This window comes from Dermacentor andersoni, chromosome 5 (assembly GCF_023375885.2).
Source record: "Dermacentor andersoni chromosome 5, qqDerAnde1_hic_scaffold, whole genome shotgun sequence".
Classification (NCBI taxonomy): domain Eukaryota; kingdom Metazoa; phylum Arthropoda; class Arachnida; order Ixodida; family Ixodidae; genus Dermacentor; species Dermacentor andersoni.
Genome location: NC_092818.1, coordinates 4,659,521 through 4,687,110, shown reverse-complemented (window position 1 = coordinate 4,687,110; position 27,590 = coordinate 4,659,521). Strand labels below are relative to the sequence as shown.

General features: G+C 46.5%; 1 long non-coding RNA gene across 1 annotated transcript; it reads right to left on the bottom strand.

Annotated features, from left to right (window-relative positions):
• Positions 1 to 1,114: 1,114 nt before the first annotated feature.
• LOC129384515 (uncharacterized) lies at positions 1,115 to 27,590 on the bottom strand. Its single transcript, XR_008612229.2, has 3 exons — positions 27,450 to 27,590; positions 1,702 to 1,795; positions 1,115 to 1,299 (listed from the first exon to the last, which is right to left on the bottom strand). It is a non-coding gene; the product is annotated as an uncharacterized lncRNA (long non-coding RNA).

The following is a 27,590-nucleotide window of genomic DNA, read 5'->3' as shown; positions in this document are numbered from 1 at the left end:
TGCACTTCCACCACTCGTTGCGCTAACTGTGAACGGGATCACCCCGCGTACTCCCGTTCTTGCCCATCCTGGAAAAAAGAAAAAAACACATAATCGAAATCAAAGTCAAACTGAATTTTTCATTTCAAAAGGGGCGCAAACGCTTCTCCATCAACCAGTCTAGTCCATCCAACACCGATGTGGCGCGCCAAGGGGCAGCGCTGCATTCTTCGGCGTAGGGTACCTCGATGCGCGCGCTCCCCTCCGCCACCGTGCAGGGTGAAGACAACCGCGTCGTCTGCTACGGCGTCCGCCATTATGATGCCCGCTCCGTAGGCAGTCAACGGGCGTCGCGCAGGTGCATGTACAGTTCGCTTTGATAGCGTGTGCTGCTTTAATTACTTGTCGAGAACACGAAATTTTCGCATCATCGGTGTGAAGGTATCAATTTAATATTCTGTCATTTTTATTTTGAAAGCGGAACTTCCAACTGGACTTGCTGGCAGCAGTAAACTGCCGTCCACGCCAGCCGCGCGGACCTTAAAAGAACGTCTTGTTGGGCTAGCTGGTAGCTGTTCACCTTGGTTATAGGCACGACACATACGCAGGCACGAGTCCCGCCGTCTTTCGTTGTGTCTGTGTGTGAGTTTCACGCCTTTAACCAAAGCGTAACGACCGTTTGGCTGCCAGCTTAAACCCGAATTTGCTTAACAAACCACGTGCCACCACGGGACAAAAGAATAATCATCATCGCACACCCTACTTTCAAATCTTGTTTTCGAATCAGTCATCAGAGCCCATTTACGGGATAAATGCTGCAAGGCTGAGTAGAAAGCGATGACCGTAACAGTAAAATAACTACTCTGCGGTTGAAACGACGCCATGTGTAAGCGATGTTCTGCCAATGTTGAATAGTTGTTTCGGGGTCACGGAAACTGCAGTGAATGTGGCAGCTTTTCATTTGTGTCTGTGTTACCTGTCTGTCTTACCTGTTTGCGTGTGTGTTACCTGTGCTGTCATTTGCGAATTTTTTAACGTCGCATATTTCAACCAATATCACATCCACGGCCTTTCTTTGTGATTTCGTAGCATCGGGTGTGATGGATCCGTGGTAGAAGGCATCGGAAATTTCGGCCACCTGTGATTTTATTTACTTGCACCGATACCGAACTAGTACACAACACCATGCGCTTAACCTCTATAGAAACTCGGCCGCCGCGGCTGGGTGGCTCCCACGTCCTCAGATTATGTTTCCTTCTGCCGCAAGTGCCCCTTGTGCTGAAAGCCTTTCTTTTGGCGGCTTCCTGTGCTTAGGCATCGCTGAAAAAAAGAGAAACCACAGACGTTGCATCTCAGCGGGTATATTATTTTATTATTATGAACGAAGATGCTGCGAGTTATGCTACATATAGAATGAAAATTAAACGAAATACGAAATTGTCAGTAGCATGCCTCTGGATGGCAGGCGCGGTTGATTCATCTCTCCATAAAAATAGAGGAAACGAGCTATTTCATTGACCGGTGGTATGAAGAGCATCTTGCTGTAATGTGCGTCTTTTCTGTCTCTGAAGAAACATCTGGATAATCGCTCCATGTGCCTAAGGATGGCTGGTCATAAGAGTGTTAAGCTAGAGCAACAAACTGGCAAAACTGCAAGAAGGAACAGGATTAAGAAGCAAGCTCCGCAAACTTTAGTTAGGGCGAAAATATGTGGTTTCTTACCTCTAAACGAGAAGAGCGTTGGCACAGCATTGGGCTTCAATTTTTTCCAGCCGTCCACCCGGTTCTGCTCAAAGGCGTTTTCTTCAAAATGTGCCTGCAGCACGGAAGCACGCAATGGTGACACCAGCTTATCACTGTTTAAATTGAACAGGCTTCACACTAACCTTCTAAACAGCCGAAAATAACTAACACACACAGGGACTTTGACGAACAGTGATAAGTGAAATTTAGGGGCTCGCTAAAATATAATCAGGAAGAAGCCAAAGACTGTCGGCTTTCTCTGAACAAACAGGGACAGTGTGAGGAAATTCTACAATATGAACTGAAGGCGTGTGCGCTTTCCAAATTAAAACATTAAAGCTTCTTGCCTATACTGGCAGGTGGAACAAGGGTAGTAAGGTAAGAAATCATTTTAAATATAAGAAGTGGCACCCTGTTATATGTATGCTCAAAAAGGCAATGTTGTAGGTAAACACTGGCGTCATGCTGTCCACAATGTTCGCGGAGCCCGAACACAACAACGCTCTTTTTCGTCTAATTCTGTCAACGCCCAAAATAAATTTCTGTCGTTAAACGGACACGTAGCCTTTAAATCCTCATCAATCATCTCTTATCCGATATTCAAATAATTCGCCGATCATCGCGTGGGGAAAAAAATAGCGAACGCCCAGACAATGCATGATCAAATTACTCATGCCCAATGTACAACTACGTGGCTTCTATACATAGCAGTGACCACCAATTAATTGTCACTAAACCAGTCATGGTGAGTCGCGACATGACATGCTTGTCATGCGTCATGCGTGGTCATAGGTTTCATCCTCCCCCCCCCCACCCACACGCACGGACACCAAGTACCGCCCGGGTTGGACAGCGGCACAAGAATAACGCCGGGAAAACACGTCAACACGATCCGTATCTCATTACATGAAATGCAAGCTTAAAGCTCACCTCACCTTCTACTGCGCCATGCGTATGCTCTTCCAGCTAAGTAGAAAATCAAATTGTACGAGGCGCTGGTCACAAAGAGCGCACAACGTACGCGTACTGTACATCTTGACGCTCTTGCAGCCGGTGTGCAACAAGCGATTAAAAACAAAGCATGGAAAGAAGAATGATAGGTGTAACGTTAAGGGATAAGAAAAGAGCAGATTGGGTGAGGGAACAAACGCGAGTTAATGATATTTTAGTTGAAATCAAGAAAAGTAAATGGGCATGGGCAGGACACGTAATGAGGAGGGAAGATAACCGATGGTCATTAAGAGTTACAGAATGGATTCCAAGGGAAGGGAAGCGTAGCAGAGGGCGGCAGCAAGTTAGGTGGGCGGATGAAATTAAGAAGTTTGCAGGGACAACATGGCCACAATTAGTACATGACCGGGGGAGATGCCTTTTCCTTGCAGTGGGCGTAACCAGGCTGATGATGACGATGATGATTTTGTGTTATCCAGAAATAAACGAGTTACACACGCATGCATATGGTCCAGATATCAAAAATACAAGACGAACACGCTACTGGGAAAAGCACACAAATGAACGAATAACTACGGATGCAGGAATGGCATAACGTACGCTGCACACACACGACCGGTCCGTGGGTTGCTACTTGTCGCGCTTTACCTTAACCAGCCAGCGGAGTCGTCTTTTCGATTCTTCAGGAAATCGGAACATCTTCCAGTCATTCCGTGAGTGGTTCGTGCCCTAGGGCACGCAACACCCGGGCATTTCGGACCAGAAAACGCCGTGCACGTGTCTCTCACGACCGACCGTAACGAAATGTGGGGAGCGTAATGGCGGCCGGTGGTCGGAAGGCGGCACTAACCCCTTCACAAAATGACTCCACCCTCCGAGAGGGCGCGCGCATCGAGGCACCCTACTTCGGCGGCCGCCCTATTGACACGGAGTGTGACGGCGGTCACGCCATCAGCCCCCCCGCCCCCCCCCTCGGCTGGAACAGCCAGCGCTGTACCGGCTCCCGCAAAGGAGGACCAGCAGACCCTCGGGCCTGTTGGACCCAGGGCCACTGCCCATGCAGATCGGCCCACCACTCCCGCGAAAGTGCGCGCTCCGCGTGTAGTATCCACCGCCTCAGACGAGGTGATGGATACAAACACAAATCCGGCGTCTCAGATGGCCAAGGAACGGCGCAGCTCCCTCGAACGTGCCGGGAAGAAACAGCGATCTCGTATCATGGGGCCTGGAAAGGTCTCGTGAGCTAATATAATGTATATTTCTTAGACACACAGCACAAAACACATGCATTATGAATACACTGATAATACAATGGAATGTCAGGGGTTTACTCCACAACCTAGACGACATTAAGGAAGTTTTACATAGGCACACTCCAAAGGTGCTGTGTGTCCAAGAAACGCATCTTAATCCTTCACGCACGATCTTTCTCTGGCAGTATGCCGTTTATCGAAAAGACCGCAAAGACGCCCTTGCCTCGTCTGGCGGTGTGGCAATACTTGTAGATAAGGGTGTTGCTTGCCGGCAACTACAGCTTAAAACACCCATAGAGGCAGTTGCAGTCCGTGCTGTACTGTCTAATAAGCTGATCACAATTACCGTTGTATATATCCCCCCGAACTACCAACTTTCAAAAACAGAATTTCACACGTTTCTCTATGAACTGCCCGAACCTTACATTGTCGTTGTGGATTTTAATGCACACAACACCCTTTGGGGAAGCCGTCGTTGTGATGCCAGAGGACGCTTAGTTTAAAACTTCCTCTTCACTACAGATGCTTGCTTGCTAAATGGGAAAGATCCTACATTCTACAGTGTCGCAAACAAAACATTTTCATCTATCGATTTAAGCATCGCATCGAGTTCACTATTGCCGCATCTGGAGTGGAACGTGATCAAGAATCCGTACGGGAGCGACTATTTCCCCATTGTCATAAAACTAACAAAAGGTGATGAGTGTTCTCCACATGTCTCCCGGTGGAAGTCAATTGTGTCGACTGGACACGATACAGGGAGCTGACACATTTGACTTGGAATGACATCTGTAATCTTTCTATCGAAGATGCAGTGGCATATTTCACGGCGTTTATAGTTGATGCGGCGTCAATATGTATCCCCATAACAAATCGATCGCCCTGGAAGCGACTTGTTCCATGGTGGAATGCCGACTACAAGAAAGCGCGTAGAAATCAAAATAATGCTTGGAACAACCTTCGAGACTCTCCAACAACAGAGAATTTGATCTTTTTCAAGAAAATAAAGTCTGAGGGTGGAAGAACACGGCGCCGTGCCAAAGAAAAGGGAAAGCAGGCAAAAATATATTTCTAGCATTAACTCTTATACTGATGAAAGAAAAGCCTGGAACACAGTGAATTAAAAAAAGGTCGGCAAACTCATCCTCTACCATTAGTAAACACGCAAGGAAATACTCTTCAGGACCAAGCTGACTCTCTAGGGATCACATATTGAAACCATTTCTAGCTCATTGCATTACTCCGATTCATTCCTTAGATACCCGCAACAAGCTGAGCGACTGCCCCTGGATCGAAAAGGCAAGAGCAATGAATCCTACAACCGTCATTTTAATATGGCGGAATTTCAGGTTGCAATACATAGTTGGAATAAATCGGCCCCCGGAACTGATCGAATAGTTTACGAGATGATTGAACACCTACACCCCGAAGCACACAAAACACTCCTCTCTCTGTTTAACGCCATATTCTCTGCCTGATACATCCCGTCCACCTGGAAGCAAGCAGTCATAATCCATATTCTGAAAGATGGCAAGCACCCGTCTTTGGCCAGCAGCTATAGGCCTATAGCTCTAACAAGCTGCCTATGTAAGCTTTTTGAGATTACTAACCGGCGCCTGGTGCATTTTCTTGAATGTAACAAGATACTAGATCCCTTGCAGTGCGGCTTCAGGGAACATAGATCCACAACAGATCAACTTGTCCGCATCGAGACAAATATCCGGGATGCCTTTGTGCACAAACAATTTTCCTTATCAGTATTTTTAGACATGGAGAAAGCATATGATACTACTTGGCGTTTCGGAAGCCTTCGTGATCTAGCTGGAATGGGCGTCCGAAGCAACTTGCTAAACGTGATTCAAAGTTATCTGTGCAACCGCACATATCATGTTCGGATTGGTAACGTCCTGTCTCGTCTATTTACTCAGGTGTGCCACAAGGTGGAGTGCTGAGCTGTACTTTATTTCTTGTAAAAATGAATTCGCTCCATACTATCATACCACGTACAATGTTTTATTACGTATACGTGGATGATATCCAAATAGGTTACAAGTCATGTAATCTTAGTATCTGTGAGCGACAAGTGCAGCTTATCGGAACAGCGGAAGCAACGGAAGCCGTTTCCGACGTCAACATCCGGAAATAAGTGGATCGTCGTAGCGAAGGACTATCCCACCCGTTTCGCTGAAACTAAAAGCTCTACCAAAAGGCAGCGTAGCCGAAGTGGGGAAATTCTTCGTCGAGAACATCCTGCTGCGACATGCTGCCCCAGAATTCATCACCGACTGAGAAACGGCTTTTACAGCAGAGCTCACCCAAGCCATTCTGCAATACAGCCAGATAAGCCACAGGAGGACAACTGCCTATACCATCCGCAAACGAATGGTCTCGCGGAGCGCCTGAACAAGACCCTCGCCGACATGCCAGCAATGTACGTCGACGTCGAGCACAAGACGTGGGACGCGGTCCTGCCGTATGTAACCTTCGCTTACAACACTGCGGTGCAAGAAACAACACAGATCACGCCGTTCAAGTTGGTTTACGGCAGGAACCCGGCGACGACGCTCGACGCCATGCTGCCGACGTCACTGACGAAGAGAATGTTGACGTCGCTACCTATCTCCAGCGCGCCTAAGAAGCCTGACAGCTCACCCGCCTACTGATCAAGAACCAACAGCGTACCGACAGCCGACACTACAACCTCCGACGACGCTACGTCGAGTACCAGCCGTGTTTGGGTTTGGACCCCGTTACGCCGACAAGGACTCAGTGAGAAACTATTGCGACGCTATTTCAGACCCTATAAGGTCATCCGACGTATTGACTCCAAGTGTCGTTTATACAGCCTCGACCCATCACTGAAACTTAATTACCAGTGAACCTTCCACGACGTGACGCAACACTGCTGTGTCGGCTGTGGATAGGATTAGCATTCACCAACTCCTACAGTTATCGTATGGGAATGGCGGATTCACCAATGTGCGCTAAGTGCAAGTGTGAAGAGACCATCAGTCACCTTCTGCGCCACTGTTCTAACTTCGATAATCAACGTGAGACTCTCCAGTGTGCCTTGAATACACTGGATGACAGGCCATTTACGGAAGCGAAGATCTTCGGAGCCTGGCCTCACACCTCATTAGCGCAGAAAGCAGTTCGAGCGCTTTTTCACTACCTGAAGGCAACAGGCTTGAGTGCCTGACTATAGACATCCTACACCTAAGTTCTCTCTCTCTCTCTCTTTCACTCCCCATTCCCCTCCCCACGTGTAGGGTAGCAAACTGGACTCAGTCTGGTTAACCTCCCTGTCTTTCCTTCTTCCCTTCTCTCTCTCTCTCTTTTGGCGCACTAGACTATGAGGTCGTGCCAGACGGCATTCCGCATTCACAGCGGCGCCGCGCACGATCTGAAGTGGTCCACGTGGTGCTTCTTAAGCCCTTTTACGCACGCTGACGAACTTCCTTATTTGTTGTTTCTTTGCTGCGGGTGTTTTGTTTATTACTTTCATTTGTTTGCAGCATCGGGTCGATGCTTCTTAAGAGAGGGGTATTGACACGTGTACATGTTTATCTTGCTCGGGTGACCAAATTTCACCTCTCAACAAATGTTATTATCCCACAGCGCATGACGTGCCTGCGTGTATAGGAAGTTTCTGCATTGTTATCGATGGTTCTATCCGCTGTCTGTCACCGAACCTTGTGTAATCTGATTGCATGTATGCGCAAAGCGAATAGTGTAACATTTTGTGGAAGACACGCGGGTCACAGTGATTAATCTGGAACATTCGGCGATTGATGTATAAAAGCCGACGTGCTTGAATCGTTTATCAGATTTTCGACGATCGCCCACTTATTCGCCGCTATCGTTGCGCTAAGTGTAGCCTGTTCTTGTGGGCAGCGGTTCCCCCAATAAAGATTAGTTATGTATTTCACAGTATTGCTACTGTGTTCTTCAACGTCACCACCACGTGGAAATATAATTCATAAATAACCAGAACCCTTCTCCTAAGAAAATGTTTATGCTCTGCACTGTAACATGGACAAGTCCCTTCCTAACATAAGGTGATAAAGAGAGCTTGTCTTATGAATCTGTTGTATTTCCACACTTTTAACACAGTATGACTGAGGCCCAAGGCATGCGTGCTGTGCCGTATGTGGGCTGCGCTTATTGTACAGATCAACAGTAGCCAATCAATAGCCATTTTATTGAAGAGGCAAACTGGATGCATGCACCACAAAGTTTCATATCCTTGGACCAACTCACCGTCAATGAAAACTGTTATAGTGGCTTCCTGCACTGCTTATTGATCATGGAGTTCTCTTTGAGGTACAAGTGCCTCGAAATCTTACCAAACTACGAGTTGCAGCTGGGAGAAGGTGTCCATTCATCAGGGCCACACACTTCTTATATTTAGCTGGCATCATTGCAAATGGCTTCATACAGAGAGGAACCTCAGACAAAATGCCTATTTTTTCCTGGCATCCTTCTTGTGTCTTCTTTATAAGCACAAATTATGGGCATGTAAACAAGGTAATCTTGCATTTATTCTGCCTAGAAGTGCCTCTTTTGACATTCGTGCCTGTAATGCCTTCTTTTCAGTGCCTAAAAATTCCCTTTTTCCTTCTTTTCTCATGACTCCATTTTGTTAAGCAAGAACCACTTCATCTGAACAGTAATGACGAAAGCATTGTGCGGGAACCTGCAAGGTGATTCAGAAGAACTTCAGTTTGGCCTAGTTCGCGTTTACTGCATATCATATTGACCGCAAATAACGACGGGGTAAGCGGAAGAGAACACATAAACGACACGAGAGGTACCACGCCTGTCGTTTATCTGTTCTCTTCCGCTGTCTCCGTCGTTATTTGCGGTCAATATGATATCCTGCAAGGTGAAGTGATCAGGAAATGTAAAATGAGTCATACACCCAATTGTTGCAAACTGTTACAAAGGAAACCCATGCGGGTTTCTTGGAAAGTCTTCACAAATCCAACACATGCTTCAGAATGCTCTTGTGATTCAGATGTCTGGGATAATAGTAAGTGGTCACGGGCAAATCTATCCTCTAGTTCATGAAGTCTTCATTCCATACAGCCACACCATGCCATAACGCTAACCCCCGTATTCAGAAATGCATCTTAACTTGAAGCCCATGCTTGACTTGGTTTAAATGACGTCTGTCGTGAACGCACCAAAAAAAAAAAAACGCAATGAGCGTCTTGGGGGCGTTCGCACTAGGTGTCATCTATATCAAATCGAGCATGGTCCTGCTTCAGGTTAAGATGTATGTCAGTGTTCGACGAACGTTGTCTTTCCTAAAAGATAACGACCTCTGCCTTTTAGAAGCAGATAAAGAAGGAGGGTTTGTTGTCGTCGAGAAGGGCATCTTTAACGAGAAAGCTTCGCAGGCTGTGCTAAAGAACTGTTCCTATTAAGAAAAATGCAGTTAGGGTAAAAACAAAGTTAATTGACTTCTGTAAAAAATTGAAACTGATGCCGCTTGCAAAAAGCATAGAGAACAGTAAAGGCAAGTGCCTGTCGGTATTTTTAAGGCTAAGACCCACAAGCCAGATTCACCATTCAGGACCATTATTAGTGAATCTGGTTGTTGGCAGAAGAATGGGAGCCAATTCCTGCAAGATAATTTAAAATTACTAACAGTGAATGACCCTTTCCGAACAAAGAACTCGAATGACGTGGTGCAGTTCTTGCTTGGGATTAAGGATATAGGTTACGGTTTTTCTGTTGATGTTGAAGATTTATTTTATTCAGTTCCACAGCGTGAACTCCTGTCTTCGGTACATGAATGTATTGAGTACAGTGGTACGATCTCGTTCCAGAATCATGCCGGACTATCAGTGGGTCATTTTTTAAGTCTTTTAGAATATTACCTTAGAGTTACTTCTATTGTTTTTAATGACCAACTATATTTACAACGGGATGGTATTTGTATTGGGTCATGTGTTCCTTCCCTTCCTGTTGATATTTTTTGTCTAGTGTGGATCATTCTTTAGACCATGCTTTTATTGAGCGGAAAGTTTTAAAAGTTTTTAGATATGTCTATGATTTTTCGGTATTATTATCGCTTAACTCGTCCTACCAGGATACGATCAATAAGGTTGTAGATGGTTTTAAGGTACATGGACAAGGTCTTGTGTTTACCCACGAGTCTCCACAATGCAATGTATTGCAGTTCATGGAACTTAAGCTTGAGTTCAGTGAACGCCATGTGTGTTGGGCGTATCAACCCCATGCGAAAAATGAACTTTTGTCCTTTAAGTCTGTGCACTCGAAGATTGTGAAAAGAGGCGCTGCGTCATCATGTATGGAATTAGCACTTAAGAGTTCGTGTGTGCACAAGATGCAAGAAAGTTTTGATAATCAGATTAGCCGACTTCTAGCAGCTGGGTTCCCTATGTCGCTTTTGACTGCCGTGGTTGAACCTCTGATTCAGAGAAGAAGAACCACAAAGGCCGCCCGCCGAACGTGAAACGCGAAGGCCTGCGGTGGTCCCTTATATACATAAGGTCACCCATCAACTCAAGAAAGTTGCTTGCAGGCATGGCGTTCCTTTGGCGTTCTCTGCGCCTAACAAGCTTTCAAAGCTATGCTCCCGCACCTGCCGAGAGAGCAGAGGAGGACGCCAAATTCGGCATGATGCCAAATTCGGTAAGACGTACGTTGGGCAGACAGGGCGTTGCGTCAGTGAGCGACTCAGGGAACATGCGCAAAAAGTAAACAAAAATGCAGATAGAGGAGCGCACCTTGTTGCGCACATAAACTTTTGCAGTAATTGTGAGGCGTGACTTGATCGGACGTTGATTCTTGGAAAAAGCAAGAATGAGCATGCGCGGCTTGCCTCAGAGGCATACCACATAAAAAGACGAGCGATAATTGCATCAGTGACACATATTTGTCCCTGCACCCATCTGAATTTAAATTCCTACGTTTGCGTATGTGATAATTTTAAGATCTCAGTAATGTAATCTGTGCGCCTGCGCGGTTGTGTGGCCTAGGGTTTGTATATGCATCGACGACGAAGAAATAAAGAAGTGGTTAGTCAGCGCCAGTGTGTGTCGTATCTTCCTTTTGTGGTTCGTCTTAGGTGTTTGCGCTGTAAGTTTAAGTTTAGAGTTTTTGCACATTTTTTGCATATGGTACGCTTCGCTTTTTTCGGATTTACTCTCTCACACATTTTAAACTATGCCACTACGCACATGCCCCCATTTCGTCACAATTATTTTTTTTTACTGCGGCATTTAGTTCATCGAGTACACCGACAAAACATGCGTGGAATGTGATGCTTTCGCGCACCTGTCTCAGCAATCCGCCCCCCCCCCTTTTCTTTCACAGCGCCGCTAATTAATGCACGTATGTGTTCACCTCTGCATACAAATCACTCGTGGTATGTCCCTTATTCACTCCAAATTAAAGTCAGTGCTGTATTTACTTTTCCCAGTGATATGTGCGCGCTTGGTACCGCACCTTTAAAGAAAGAGAATTAAAGCCAGCTTTCTGATTTACTCTCAAAGCTCTAATTCAAAGGGCAAGGAATTTCGCCCTCACATATCACCAATTATATGTTGCTAGTTCCCTACGAATTGAGACTCTGTACGACATTTAGTTCTTCCAGGACAACGGGAAATCGTGCGTACAAGGCTTACATAAAACTTCTTCGCGCACTCCTTGTCGCACTCGCAGCTTTCCTATAAGATCAAAGTACAAAGCGTTTAATGAGCATTCTTATTGCCGAAAAACAATGTTATTTTTTTTTGTCAGCCATGAAACGCACGGAACAGCACTATACCTCGTGTACAACGGGCTCAAATATCCAGACTCGTCGCGCAACAGATACGTGCGCCACTGCTCTGGCGGAACAGTACATTAACAGCGGAACGAGAGCTCTCATCTCATCGACAGTAGGGAGCCTCCAGCATCATGAAGGAAGGAGCATCGACAGCAGCCGATAGCGCCCTCTAATATTCTTGGTATTAAAACGATCCAAAAGAAATCTACAAAAGATCATTGAGGGCCGTAAAAGCGCGAGAAAAACACTTCTCTTCCCCAAGTCAACGTAAAATTGCGAAAACCAAAATTGCGAGATGGGCTCAGCGGCTGTGCCTCAAACATGTCCACTAACCCGCTACTCTTCGCCAAGCAGGGGCGTTATTCTGGACACGCATGGCGGCTGCACGGCCGCCATTATCCGCCATGTTTACTCTCTGATTGGCTGTCGAGAGGTCACGTGTTTTGAAATTTGTGCCGGGAAGCGGAAGTATTGCAAAATACAATTTTGCGTTTTCATCAAGATGACGAAACGTGACGTGGAGCTGCAAATTTTATGGACTAATAAATTTTTTTGGTCCTAGGCAGCTATATTGCGATGTTAGCGCTTCAAAAAGAATGTGAGCGGTAGCATGCACAACCAGTGCAATGCATGTGCAATTGCGCGAATATCTGGTCGCGATCCAAGATATGCCCCATGCCAGCTTGCTGATTGGCTGAAGGAATATCTCGTGAGGAGCGTCACAGGAAGGGCTGTTTCGTAAACGTCATTTTGACGATTCGTGACGTTGCGCTGGGCCGCCATTGCTGAGATTTTCCGCCATAATGTTTGCTGCGACGAGCCGCGCGAACTATGCTAATGAGCAGCCATATGCAATGGCAGCCGAGAGGAATGCGTATCGCCACATTTTCCCCGTCGTTTGGCGCCACGAAAATATTTTGTTCATAACGCGTGCTCATAGTATGCATCGCTCTCGGGTGGTGTTGGCATTTGTGCTTGGGGCCATCATTTTTTAAAAGAACGCGTTTATACGAAGTAATATTGGTTGAACATAGCAAGCTTTCGGCAACGTTGTCCACTTTTCACTGCTGCATTTGTATTGTAATCAAGATTGATGCCTTTTCGCACAATCAAAAGTTATGACAACGGCCTCTTTCTAATTTATAAAAAGAAATGTACGCAAGGCGGCTCCTTGAAGTTTCCTCCCGCGGTGCGAGTAACCAGCGAAATGAACAAGAGATGGCAGCGCCGGCGCTTACGTCACGCTAGTGGATATCTCTGGCGCGCGCAACGCTATCGGTGACATTCGGCCGTTTCTCAGTCAGCCGAGTCGGGCTGAGTCACTTGCGTTTCACGAGATAGCGATAACGTGGCCTAGAACGTCCGCGCATCACCACTGGTAGGTCGTGTGTGTTGTCTCAAGCAAGAAAACAAGCGCGTTGGCGCCAACATGCGATGACTCATTCCATTTTCTGGGGGCACGCGTCCTAGCTATTGAAGCAGACGACAGCTTCTACGCAGCAGACGACGGAAGCGAGACGCGTTTTCGACGGAATAATCATACGCTTTGAGATAGCTGCTTTATTTTTACTGCAGAGGAAAACTGTTTTGCTTTACCGATAACGATACATTCAGTGCCTTCATTTCGGTTTGTTTGGTGAAACGTCAAGTTGGCGTCACGTTACGTAAGCAAAACGGGTCCATCAGCGCCATTTTGTTTGCGTCGCGCCTACGTCACGCATCGAAGAAAATGGCGGAATGTCCAGAATAGCGCCCCAGGTGTTTACCGAGGCAATCATCCTGACGCTTCTTCGTATTCCAGCCGTCCTCGTTCCTTCGTGCATGCCAGTTGCGTGCGCATCATGGCCCCATGCAAACGATGACCCGGCGGCGATTACGACGCATCTTCGTGCATCTATTATCAACGTAACTATACAATCGTTATCGCCCTCGCTGTTTCTGGACCTCGGTTAAGCCAATCAAGCACCATCGTCATCGACAGCCGCCTTCACGGCAGCTATAAATCCACCGCATCTGTGCGACTCGTTTCATGGGCTCAGCGGCTGTGCCTCTAGCACCCGCTGCTCTTCGCCATGCAGGTTGGTTCACCACGCAGTTTATTTGCTAAAAGGACGAGCGATTACCTCTTGGTACAGCTGCCGAGGCCCCAGTGTTTGTTTTATATGGCGTGTGAGTGCTTTGCTGCTGCGCGTTTCCTGTTGTTGCAATCAGGCCATATTGAGCTGAATCCTGGACCCCATACAGCGGCAGTCTTAGAGGAGCTAAAGAAATTATCTTCTGGGCAATCTAAACTTCTCTCGGAAGTCCAGGATCTTAAACATCAGCTGCTGGCAACTAATGACGCCCTGGTCGAACTCAGAAGACGTTTTACAAGCGTTGAAGCAAACTGCCAGCAAATTGAGCCCTTGAGGCAGCAGCTAGGAACCGTGCAAACCGACACCGCTGAGACGGTTCATCGGGTTTGTAACCTTGAAGCTCGCCTTGATGATGCCGATAATCGCTCTCGGCGCAATAACTTGGTCTTTTATGGCATTACGGATACTAAGAAATCTGAATCATTTGCTCAATCAGAAGAACTGGTCATTCGGCTGTGATCTGACCAGTTAAATATTTCCCTAGAGCCAAGGGAAATCGAGCGAGCGCATCGCCTTGGTCGATATATCCCTCGTCGTAACCGGCCCATCATTATCAACCTTTTCTTCTTTAAAACAAAAGAATCCATCTTGTCGACTGGCCGCAAGCTTCAAAACACTTCGAACAGCATGGGTGAGGATTTTTCTAAGCCAGTACAGAACGCGCGAAAACATCTAGTCGCTTTTGCACGAAGCGAATCGGTTCCTTTTTCTCTTCGCTTTAAAACATTATTCATAGGTTCAAAACCCTACATTTTTGATCCAGCTTCCCAATCCGTGAAAGAGCTATAGCTACCGCGTTGTCACCAGCATTCGTCCCGACGTGTTCTGCCTGTCCTCAGAGAATCTTTTTCAATCTCTGTTATTTTTACTAACATAAGAAGCTTCCTTCCGAAAAGAGAACGAATATCAGATCTAGTATCGTCGTCTGACAGTGACCTGCTTATACTTGCCAATAATGTCACTGACGGTGAAGTTCTGAGTGAACTACCGAATTTCGATGTTTTTCGTAAAGATAGGCAATCCGCCGTGGTTGCTCAGTGGCTATGGTGTTAGGCTGCTGAGCACGAGGTCGCGGGATCGAATCCCGGCCACGGCAGCCGCATTTCGATGGGGGCGAAATGCGAAAACACCCGTGTACTTAGATTTAGGTGCACGTTAAAGAACCCCAGGTGGTCAAAATTTCCAGAGTCCTCCACAACGGCGTGCCTCATAATCAGAAAGTGGTTTTGGCACGTAAAACCCAATAACTTAATTTAATTTTTAAAGATAGGCAGGGTACTCGGGGCGGTGGCTTTCTTATCGCAGTAAAAAAAACATCTAATCTGCTCTACAGTTACTGTGGCCACTGACCTAGAAGTTGTATGGCTTATCATTCGTGCTAATCCGCAGCTACTACTTCTTGACGTCTGTTATCATCCCCCAAACACTAATCCTGACTTCCCCGCGATCTCAATAACACCTTGAATCATTTAACAAAAAAATTCCCGAACGCTTGCATCTTGCTGTTTGAGGATTTCAATTACCCACATATCAATTGGTCAAATTATTCTAGCACATTTACTAGCACGACAGGAACGAGAGAATTCTTACATATCTGCCTTAATGTTAACCTCTCCCAGATGATAACAGAGCCAACGCGTGCAATTCATGGCTCGGCTAACATACTAGACCTCATACTGACCACTTATCCTAAAAGCATGTCCTCCATTAGCTACCTACGCAAAATAAGTGATCAAAAAGTAATCCACGCTGTTTTTTTTTAATTTTCACCTATAGTACGTCGTTCGGATCAGAAAACAATCCGCCTGTACGAAAAAGGAAATTATACCACGATAAACAACGAACTAGTCGCATTATATCAATCATTTTAATTATGTTTAGAAAATCGCTCAATACAAGAAAACTGGTTACTCTTCCAATATAAGATGACTAACCTCGTTGCGCAGTTTATACCAACTATCTTACTTCGCTCTAATCGCAATAAACCATGGTTCACTAACGCACCAAAAAAACTGGAAAACAAAAAGAAACGTCTATTTCACTCCGCTAAACTGAGGCCAAGCCCTAGCTCCTGGGAAAAATAATATATATGTGAACGCGCCTACCTGATAGCTATCCGGCACCAGAAGCACTCATTTTTTCCTTCAGACCTACCCCGCATGCTCAGCAGTAACCCCAAAAAATTTTGGCAGGTTATCAATCCCCAGTCATCCCCTGGTGTCAGAATTTCGAAAGATGGTGAAATTTTACCTGATATTGACTTTGCCAAACTGCTTAATAATGCATTTTCATCTTTGTTCACTACCGAACCACACGTGCTTCTTGCTGTTTTCCCGGTTGCTGTCATGGCTCCAATGCGGATATTATTTTTTCACCAGATGGAATATCCGCACTAATCGATAATCATAAATTATCTTCATCAGCTGGTGTTCACGATATCACGGCAAAGCTTTTAAAAAACGCGAAGCCCATCTCTGCCATGCATTTAACCCTGCTGTATTCCCAATCGCCATCATCAGGCACGCTCCCTAACGAGTGGAAAAGAGCAAGGTCGTTCCAGTCTACAAATCAGGTAACTGTAATTCACCCTTAAATTATCGTCCCATACCCATAACTAGTATCCCTTGCAAAATAATGGAACATGTCATATACTCACACGTAATGAATTTCCTAGACAGTAATAACTTTTTTCATCCGTCGCAACATGACTTCCGTAAAGGGCTGTCATGTGACGCTCAATTAGCTACATTTCTTCATGACCTACACTCAAATCTCGATACTAACACTGTGACCGATATCATTTTTCTTGACTTTACAAAGGCATTTGATAAAGTAGCTCATCAACGCTTATTACTAAAGCTTTCTCGCTTGAACTTCCACCCCAATGTCCTAACATGGATAAAAGAATTTCTTAGTAATCGATCACAGTCCGTCAGTGTTAACAATACTACCTCAGAATTTCTTCCCGTAACATCAGGCGTACCCCAAGATTCAGTCTTAGGTCCCCTCCTGTTCCTAATATACTGTTACGCCCACAAAAAGCGTTACTTTGAAGCCGGGTAGAGTTAGATGCGATGGCCTTGATCAGCTGAGCACCTGTCGAGATTCAGCTAGCCAGCCACACATCGTCTTCCTCGTTCACCACTCTTCGGTGCCCCCGCACACTGTTTGTTGAGGCGTGAACCCACTATGCACGTAAGAGCGTCACATTTCCCTCCGCGCAGACGAAGCCCGCCGGGCAAGTCAAACAGGCTGTCGAGAAATAAAGGGCTTTAAACGAGCGACATGCGAAAGTTCAGTCTTTGCTGACCGTCGGCCATTTGATGTGAGGCGTGCTATGCGGTAGGTTAATTCGCTGATACGCTCCGTAATAACATAGGGTCCAACATAGTGGGCCAGCAGTTTTGCACATAATCCACGTTTCCTGGTTGGTTTCCAGAGCAGCACTAAATCACCAGGGTCATATATCACGTGTCGGCGGCGGCGGTCGCAGCGTGCCTTCGAGCGGTCTTGTGAAACAAGAGTGCGTAAACAAGCAAGTCGTCGGGCTTCTTCAGCAAGACAGACTGTCTCTGATATACAAAGATTATCGTGGCTGGAAAACTGGAAGATAGTGTCTAGTGTATAACGAGGCGGACGAGCGTAAAGAAGAAAGAAGGGACTGTAGCCCGTAACTTCATGCTTTGAGGTGTTAAATGCGTACGTAATAAAAGGTAGCACGCTGTCCCAGTTCTTATGATCTGACGCGACATACATGGACAGCATGTTAGTAAGAGTTCTGTTCGTGCGTTCCGTAAGGCCATTTGTTTGGGGATGATACGGGGTGGAATGTCGAAACCTTGAAGCACATAGACGAAGCATCTCTTCGACTACGTCTGCAGTGAACTGCCGCCCACGATCGCTGATGATGACTCTGGGAGGTCCATGTCGGAGAATGACAAAACGCAGCAGAAAAATACACACTTCGGTTGCAGTAGCCGATGGTATTGCAGCTGTCTCACAGTAGCGTGTCAAGTGATCGGCACACACGATAATCCAGCGATTCCCATCGGATGAACGCGGGAAAGGACCGAGGAGGTCGATGCCAACTTGCTCAAAGGGAGTGCTGGGGGGTGGCACTGGATGGAGTTGACCAGGAGGAGCACTCGTCGGACGCTTGTAACGTTGACACTCGCTGCAGCTGGACACATACTGGGCGGTCGTCTGGCGCATTTTATGCCAGTAGAACCTTTCTTGAAGGCGGTAGAGAGTTCGCGCAGAACCCAAATGACCAGATGTTGGATCGTCATGCATAGCGCGCAAGACGGAGACACGGAGACTCTCCGGGACTACCAGACGATATCGTGGACCTGTAGTAGAATAGTTCTTTTTGTAAAGAACCCCATCACGAACGCAGAAACGAGTGGATGGTGCTGATTGCCTTGCAGTAGTGAGCAGTGGTTCTAAAGTTCTGTCTTTTTGTTGCTCGACCTTGAAGGTATTTATGTCAGGAAATCCCGACTCCAGTGATGCGATATAGCAGTCGAAGTTGTCCGCGTCGCAGTCCGTCGTTGGAAGCGGCATGCGCGAGAGGCAGTCAGCGTCGACGTGTCGGCGGCCGCTTTTATAAGAAACGCTAAATTTATATTCCTGTAAACGGAGATTAACCAGCCAGCAGAGAGAATGATGGTCTGTCACCACAGTGAAGGGGCGCCCGTACAGGTACGACCGCAAGCGCTGTACTGCGAAAATAACTCCAAGACATTCTTGCTCTGTAACGGTGTAGTTACGCTCGGACTTACTTAAAGAACGACTCGCATAGGCGACGACGTGTTCTTTGGTGTCGACGCGTTTAATAAGGACAGCGCCGATGCCAATACCGCTAGCGTCCGTGTGAACTTCTGTGGGAGCCGCATGGTCGAAGTGTCGGAGAATGGGATGAGACGTCAGACGAGACTTCAGCTCACGAAAACTAGCTTCACATTCAGGAGTCCATTCAAAGGGAACGCCCTTCTGCAGGAGGCATGTCAGCGGATACGCGATGTTGGCAAATCCACGAATAAACCGGCGGAAGTACGAGCAAAGCCCTAGGAAACTGCGTAGCTCGCTTACATGGCAAGGTTGCTTGAAGGCTTTCACCGTAGCAGTCTTCGCTGGATCAGGTCGTATACCGTCCTTATCCACTAGGTGTCCCAGAACGAGTGTATGGCGCTCTCCAAAATGGCACTTCTTCGAGTTGAGGACCAAACCCGCTTTGTCCAAGCAGTCTAGCACAAGATCGAGACGTGCGTTGTGCTCACTGAACGTGCGCCCGAAAATCACTACATCATCTAGATAGCACATGCATACTTCCCACTTCAAACCACGCAGGAATTGTCGAAAGTTGCAGGCGCATTACAGAGCCCGAACGGCATCACATTAAATTCAAAAAGTCCATCTGGTGTTACAAATGCCGTTTTCTCCTTGTCTGCCTTGTGCATAGGAATCTGCCAGTACCCCGACCTCAAGTCAACAGACGAAAAGTAAGACGCTGATGAGAGGCAGTCGATAGCATCTTCAATACGCGGAAGAGGATACACGTCCTTTTTAGTGATGGTGTTGAGGCGGCGGTAGTCAACACAAAATCACCATGTACCATCTTTATTTCTATCCAAAATCACTGGCGCTGCCCACGGACTACAGGATTCTTGGATTACATTCTTATTTAGCATTTTGTGGACTTGGTCATTGATCACCTTGCGTTCCGATGGTAAGACTCTGTATGGTTTCTGTCGCAACGGTTGGGCAGATCCCGTATCTATGCGATGGTGTATACGAGAAGGAGGAAACAATGGTGGCCCCTCTTGCTGGAAAAAGTCAAACAGTCGGGCATGTTTTAGCAGGATATTCGCCACTTCGTGACGCTGCTTAGTGCTGAGTGACTTGTTTACCATAGTCAGAAATGAGGAGTGCGCCGCAGGGCAGACATTAACGAAATGGCGCTCATCCGCAGAATCAAGGGCCTTTGTAAGAATGGCGAGCGATAGCACTTGATCTTCATGGTAGGCGGCAAGTTTCAGACCCTGTGGTAGTATTGCAGGCTCACTCGAACAGTTTACGGCCCATAAGTTGGTGCGTCCCTGAACAACTGAAAGCGTGCAATATGGTATCAGTACATTCCTCTTGATGCAACTCAAATGAGCGGGCTCCACGGTAGCGTCAATAGGATTGCCCGCTTCGGGCCCTCTCGCCGCGTCACCACCGACCAAGGACGACAGTTCGAATCGCACCTTTTCCGGCTGCTCGGGCTGACCATCGGGTTCGAACGCTCGCGAACCACCAGCTCGCGAACCACCCATGCGCCAACGGGATGATCGAACGTTTCCACCGACAGTTCAAGGCGGCCATCATGTGCCACCCGGACTCAACCTGGCCTGAAGCCATCCCAGCCGTCACCCTAGGTCTTCGTGCCACCTTCAAGCCCGAAATTCAGGCTACACCCGCAGAGCTCCTCTACGGGGAACCCCTCCGTCTCCCAGGCGAATTTCTCGCTGCACCGCCATCCACCACCGCGACGTCAGATCCCACCGATTTCATCGCCCGGCTCCGACGCACCACCGCTGCCCTCCGCCCGTCACCTGCAGCTCACCACTGTAAGACCGCCCCCTTCGTCTTCAAGGATCTGGCAACGTGCTCGCACACTTTTCTCCGCGACGACACCGTCCGCCGGCCTTCACAGCCACCTTACAGCGGACCCTACCCAGTTCTCCGTCGCGACGACAAAACCTTCACCCTGCGCATTAAAGGAAACGCCGTCCGCGTCTCTATCGACCGGCTGAAGCCGGCCTACACCGATTCCGCCGAACCAGGGAATACCAGTACACTGTTGTGCCATTACCACCAGCCCGGATTCCGAATCTACAAGATGCAGAATTTATCCTGCGAGCGCCCTTTGGACAAACCCGGGGCTGCGCCGAAAGGCAAAGCGCCCTAATTCTCCCTTGACAAGTCAAGATGCTGAGCCATCAGGCAGCGGTGTCCTGCGGAGAAGTATCGGCGAGCAACATGTCCAAACGTGACACCAAGTGCCAGACAGCCCGGCGCCGCACCTCCTTTTTGCCTGGAGGTCACCGCGCGCGCGAACTTTGAACCGGGTGGCCAGCGCGGTCGCTGGTTGGACCTCTCGGACGACCGTCGAGTGCTGGCTTTGTATTGGGCCGTTTGAGTGACAATGGTTTCTCGGGGATTATAAAGCCGCGACGCGGCCGCCTGAAAAACCGGATCCGCCGACCCACCGGGAGCTGAGTGCTACTCTCTACTGGAGTGAGATGTGTCACGCGTTTTCGCCGGACGTCGCCGTGCGGGAACAGTCGCGTTGGCTGTGACCTCTCGGCCCCAGTGCCGATCCGATCACGTCCTGTATAATGACCTGTATATAGTGTATAAAGTCCCTTTCGTTATTCTCACCGACGCCTGACTCAGAGTCTTCGCTACGAACGCTCTGTCACGAAACGGGTGACGAGTGCTACGGGACCATCTCAAAGTCGTAATAGTGGTGGCACCGCTGCAAAGTCGTAACAACGCCCACAGACGTCCATCGACGTACGCCGACATCGCATCCTGCTTCTGTCACTACATGCAGCGGACGTCGCGGACGCTGCCCAGATTTTTTCAAGCCCTGAGGGCTCTCCACTCCGCGGTGGGGGGGGGGAGTGATGTGGCGACACACTCCGCGCATATTTCTGCGCACCCTCCGTCTTTTTATCATCTGGCCCAGCATAACACAGCTGCACGCTGGACTGCATGGTCGATAAAAACATAGCGCCACCGCCACGTCACCCGAGGTATGCGTCACTGACGGTGGCTATAAAAACAGGCTGCCTGGCTGAGAAAGGCCGCCTTCTACCTTCCGCTACTGGGACGAACGTAGCGTTGGTATGCCCGTCCGCTGCCATCGTTAGTCGAATGAAGAAGCGTTACGTTTTTATGTTGGGATTCGTCCCTCGGCAGACACGACATCCCACAACTGCATTTATCTTCAAAATGACCTGAACAACATTACAGCCTGGTGTGATCAATGGTTAATGGTACTAAACAATAAATGTAAATCTATGTCAATTTCCCACAGCCGTAATCGGCATGACTTTCTCTACACAATTATTGACATCCCAATCGACACTGTAAGCTCTATTAAGTACCTAGATATTACGATCACGCATGATTTAAACTGGTGCTCGCATATAACTAACATCATATCATCTGCTAACAAAGCCTTGGTATTTCTGAAACGCAACCTCCGCTATGCTCCTCAACAGGTAAAACTACTAGCATATAATACACTGGTTAGGCCAAAACTCGAATACGCATCACCCATATGGCATCCTCACCAGATTTACCTCAGCAACGCATTAGAATCCATACAGAACCGCGCCGTAAGATACATTCACTCGACATACTCATATGATATCAGCGTATCACCATTAAAAGTAGAGTCTGGTTTGGACATACTAGCGCACCGTCGCCGTAGCGCGAGCTTATCATTAGTCCATAAATTCTTCACCAGCTCGTTGTGCCACGCACCTTACATTTTACCACCTTCACGCATATCGCTGCTCGCAGGCCACCCACTAACTGTTGCTCGCCCTAGCGCGCGCACTCTCACCTGCTCGTCATCATTTTTTTTCATCGTACAGCTAAAGACTGGAACGGCCTTCCCCACCACGTCACTGCCGTCACCACCTCATCTGCCTTCGTGGGAGAAGTAAAGAGTATTCTGTCTGTAAGATAACATAGTGGGCAACCTCCTGTATTTTTGTACCACCCACCTCTTATGTAATACCCCGCAAGGGGTCTTTAACGTAATAAAATGAAATGAAATGAATAGCGCAGTAAAATCACAAATACAAACGAAACTGAAACTATGAACTGGCGGCAAATATATGCGCTCTTCTTGATCATAGCTGTTTCTTTGTCACCGATCACTGCGGTTTCCGACAGCGTACGCACCATGCAGCACGAGGATAACGCCTTTGAATGTGCTGCTTCAGCGGAAGCATTCGATGTCAGCAGAGCAGAGCACTCACAGGTCGCGGAATATGTAATGGACTGTACAGAAACCGACACGCCTGCGGCAGCTTCTACCGATGCGGCTTCTTTGATGTTTAACGCGACAGACTGTGTGCACGACACCGCGGCCTCTTCGCCGAGCGTAAAAGTCATCCGGCTAAACTTCACGGATGGAGCAGGTGCGGAAGATGAAGATGTACAGCTGTGCGACCAACACGTCCTGGATAATTCAGAACTCCAAAACGAACTGTTAAGTAAGTGGTAAGTGACGACATTTACGCATTGCATCTAAATTATGCAAGGATGTTATGCTGCATAGTTGTTCCATAAATCCTTACACATAATTTCCTGAAAATTAAGGCTGCATGTGGTGTTACAATGAATTTGGTTGACCTATCTCGAGCATTCTTTATTTTTCGCTAAATTCCGTAAATAAGAGACATAAAACTAAGTAGATCGTAACAGTACCACGACAATGAAACGAAAGAGAGAGAGGATGATGTGAGGTAAAAGCTGCTGGCAGTATATACAGTTACATGTACAGTTGTCTTCCATATTTCCAAATTTTACATCGTTACGTGTCCGCTGCCTCTTTATTAGCACGTTTATCTCAGACAAAGATAGCATATTATGTTGCTCAATCTGTTAGAATCGAAACTGCGCACCTGTACTTGCCTGTTTCATCTGGCAGAAAGGAACAACAAAAGACGTCTCGACATCGTCAATGGCGAATTTCAGGAGCAGATGGCCTGCAGCGCATTACTTTGCAGATCATCTGACAGACAGCAGAAGCTCTGTTCAGCTCCTTCAATTCTCTTTATGTAAAGCCATTATGTGCAGATGTCTATTTTCCAGATAAAGCACGCAGTCACCGCTGTGAAATTTAGATTGTGACCAATTAGATAAAATCTTAGGGCGAAATAAGAGCAGTAGTGAAGCTGGAGCAAGTGCAGGATATTTTTTGCAGTGTTGATGCTAAGGCTGTATATGAGTGTATATGTAATTATTGCACAGCTGGTATTGTTAGGAATCAACGAAGTGCATGTGGGAAACAAGAAAACAACCTGGGGCCGACATTTCAGCTAACGATTTGTTTTCGTCAACACAGATATTCTCCTTGGCATAGTTTTTACACAGCCCTGTCTCCTTCGGAACATGGAGCACCATAATTAGGCAGGCAGGAGTAACAGCAGTGAGGGCTATAGAAAGGAAATGACAGTGTCGGACAGAGTTCTCATTGGTAAAGGTTCGCTGCAGGTGCTTCAGTAGTGGGGTGGGGGATCGACCTTAAAAATTATGCTTACTTTAGGTGATAAAGCATGGGAAGAAAGCCTTCAGACTGTAAAATGTAAAGTGGAAGCAAGGGCTGCAGATCTGGCGTGCTTAGTTCTATTATAAGACAGGAAATTAGTTGCAACAGGCTTTGTGCAAAGATAAAATATGATGTAAGAAAATAAAACAAAATTGTACACACTGGTTACAAGACTTACAAGTTGACAAGAAAGCAGAAAGTGTGAATATGAAAAGAAAGGAATCAATGCAGACCCAATAGTATATTTCTATAGCCACAAATGATCGCTTTCCTTTGAAGGTTGATTACATTTGCCTAAAATTGTGCAATCTAGGAATTCCTTTTATAAGCCTTATGAGAGTCATGGGTTCCAGCCTTTATAATGTGCCCTGTGTTATCTTCATGCAATAAATTAGTTCGTTCGTAAATAAAAGCACATGTATCTTTTTGAAAACAAAGAAAGAATGGAAACTGACAAAGAATAAAACAGGCATTCAAGGAGGAAAGAAATATAGTGTGATGAAAGATGTACCACACTTCTAAGAAAGACTCGGTAAAAATGTGGCTTGCTAAAGAAAATGCTGAATTTCTTATTTTAGGATAGTTTTCCACAAAGTTTGGCGCTCCCAGCATCACCAACGAAACAAGACGAAGACTTCTACTCAGCGAAGCACAAAGTGCCAGGCTAGATTCGATATTAAAATTAAAAAATTGAACAGGGACACCAAAAATAGACCTATTCCTACGCAGTCCTGTCCTACAAACACTCATCAAGATGTCAGGTCAGCATAATCATGGCACAGACTCGGCTGATGCATTACGAATGCTTCGGGACAGTGAAGAGGCAAAAACGTCCTTCAGCAGACATTTCGAAACAGGCCTGGGGCCTGCTGAAGCAATGTTGCACCACGAAGCCTTCCTTACTGCTAAGCCTGATGGCCCCCGCTTGCGTGCGAATGGCAGCGTAAACCCCCTCAGGAGGAGTGTATACTGGTGGCACAACGAACGGAGAAGTTCAAAATTTGGTCCATCAGGAAACCCAATGGCAAAGCTGCAGGAGAAGATAGCTAAGTGTGCAGCTTCAGGTGAGCTTTGTTATGTCAAATTTGTAGATGTGTGCCATTGGTATTGAGCATAGCCTGTTTATGGATTGCTGTTTAAGGTTCTTTCGTAGACCACCCACATCAACTTTAAATGAGCTCCTACACTTTCTGAATGCCATCCTTCTTTGACAAAGTGCCCTACCTGCAGTAACAGTTAGCAATGACCAGCGGTAATTGCACATGAAACCCGCTAGAAAGGTTAACTGATGTTAAAAATGTACTAAGAACTGATATAGTAAAGGTGGCACCTCAATAAATCGCCAATAATTTTGTCAGAATACCTGTGCCTGTTCAGGGAAATGGTGGTAACCATTTGCATAACTTAGATCCCTCCTCCAAATAAGTTCCTAAGTAACATTGCAGCTTTGTGCTATTTTTGTTTCTTTCCTATGTTTTATATTTTGCAATTCTTCCTCTTGTACGCGGATATATTGTGTTACCTTGCCCCTCCTTCTTGGTCCACAAAGCCTGCAGTATGATGTAAATAAATAAAAATAAAAAATAAAATAAAAGGGAACTAAGTGTTAGCACAAATAAGCTTTGGGAGCTGGTATACATATGTTTGGGATGTATACACATCTTATAGATAAATTCCAATTTCTTTAAATACAGACAGAGTGCGTAGTCATACAAAGGCAGCCGATATGTCAGGCTTCCCTGATGATGCAGTACTGAAGCAGTAGGAGCTCTAGTTACAAAAGTGCAGCCTTAGAAGATGCTGACATGCTTATTACTGGTCATGCATACTGTTTGCATGGGAAACTGCAGGTGACGTGAGATCCACAGTAAGACATACCCACAAACGTAGCTTTTTTGTCACACACATGAAGTTTACTGAGGAAATGCAATTACTTTTCACGAGTAGAAGAAAAAAAGAAAAAAACAATACGTAACAAACTGTCTTTTACAGGTAACTTCTGTGTTACAGTAATATTTGATGTAAGACAACGTGGTTCCCAATGAGGCTGAGAAGTGGCAGAGATAACAGGAAAATCCGAGAGAGAAAGCACTGCACAGGAACTCAATATGAACTATAACTTTTATTACTGCAAAGAAACAGCCCACAAATGTAAAACACATGAACAAAAATGCAATTGAGTTCATACTTTTCAGATAACTGAAACATTGAAATACCCAAAATATCACATTGTAGGCACAGTATTTTCCATGCACATGTTTTTTTTTTCTTAGGCAACAGCATATGTAGCACATCAGCCGCTCCTCCACAATCGGCCAACAGCTCGATTTCTGGATGTGAAAATTAGCCCCTGTCCTTGACATATACGCTCACTGCAATGAAATATTGCTTCTCAGTGACCTCTAAGGCACGGAATCACTTCCAAGACCTCCCTCTGCTACTTAGCCTTTATGGAGGCACTCAGTATCACGCTGTTATAACTCGTCCGTGGTAGGGAAATGGCTCTGAAACACAGTTCCTGAACCCTAAGTGCAATGATACCTAGTGGAGGAGCGTACTATTGAGTAAAACGTGTCAGGTGTCAATTATACTTCCAGTTCAAGACGACGTTGCATTCTCACGATATTGCGCATTCTGAAGTCAAGGCAGGAATGCCAGTTGAAACAATATGCAGGTGAATCATATTAAGTCAATGGTTTAAAGCTCAGTGCGTACTTCCACAATAACATCTGCGATCTCCTACGTGCTGTATAGGAACATACAGAAGGATTAAATCGCTACTTACCTCTGTGCACAGATGACTATGCTTACTGGGCACTGAGAATAGTAACATCACTATTGGCTTCTGTCCCCACACTTCCTTCGGTTGAGGATATACCCCATGAGTACATACTGCAGTATACTTACTTAGTTGGCTTAAAGGGGGCTCATAGACACTTCTTTTTACATAGTAAGAAAATTTTGCAGGTCTGTTATAGAGGCTGTTTGAACATATGAGTCAAATATTACTGAACGTAAGCAGCAGGGAATTTACAATCTAATGCCAAAAACAGCGAAAAATTGCTTGCTCTCACTTCGGTAGTGCCGCCATGCAGCATCATCATAAAGTCATCATAAAGCAGTTGGCCCACCAACACCATTGGCTGATTTTGTGATCGCGAGATAATTCTCAGTAACACATCACTGCTAATTTTGAGTTTAAAAAATGATAAATACTGCGAGCTCAAAAAGACAAAAAAATTATTTCGCACTGCACGTAGTTGCGTCTTCTGCGCATGGCCTCCGAGATGGTGTGTCGTCTGCCGCGGCCATCACCACGAGGTGGGAGCCCTTTTGCTGCCACGACACTCAACTTTTGGCTGGGCCCTCTTCTCCACTGTGTAGCTTCCAGC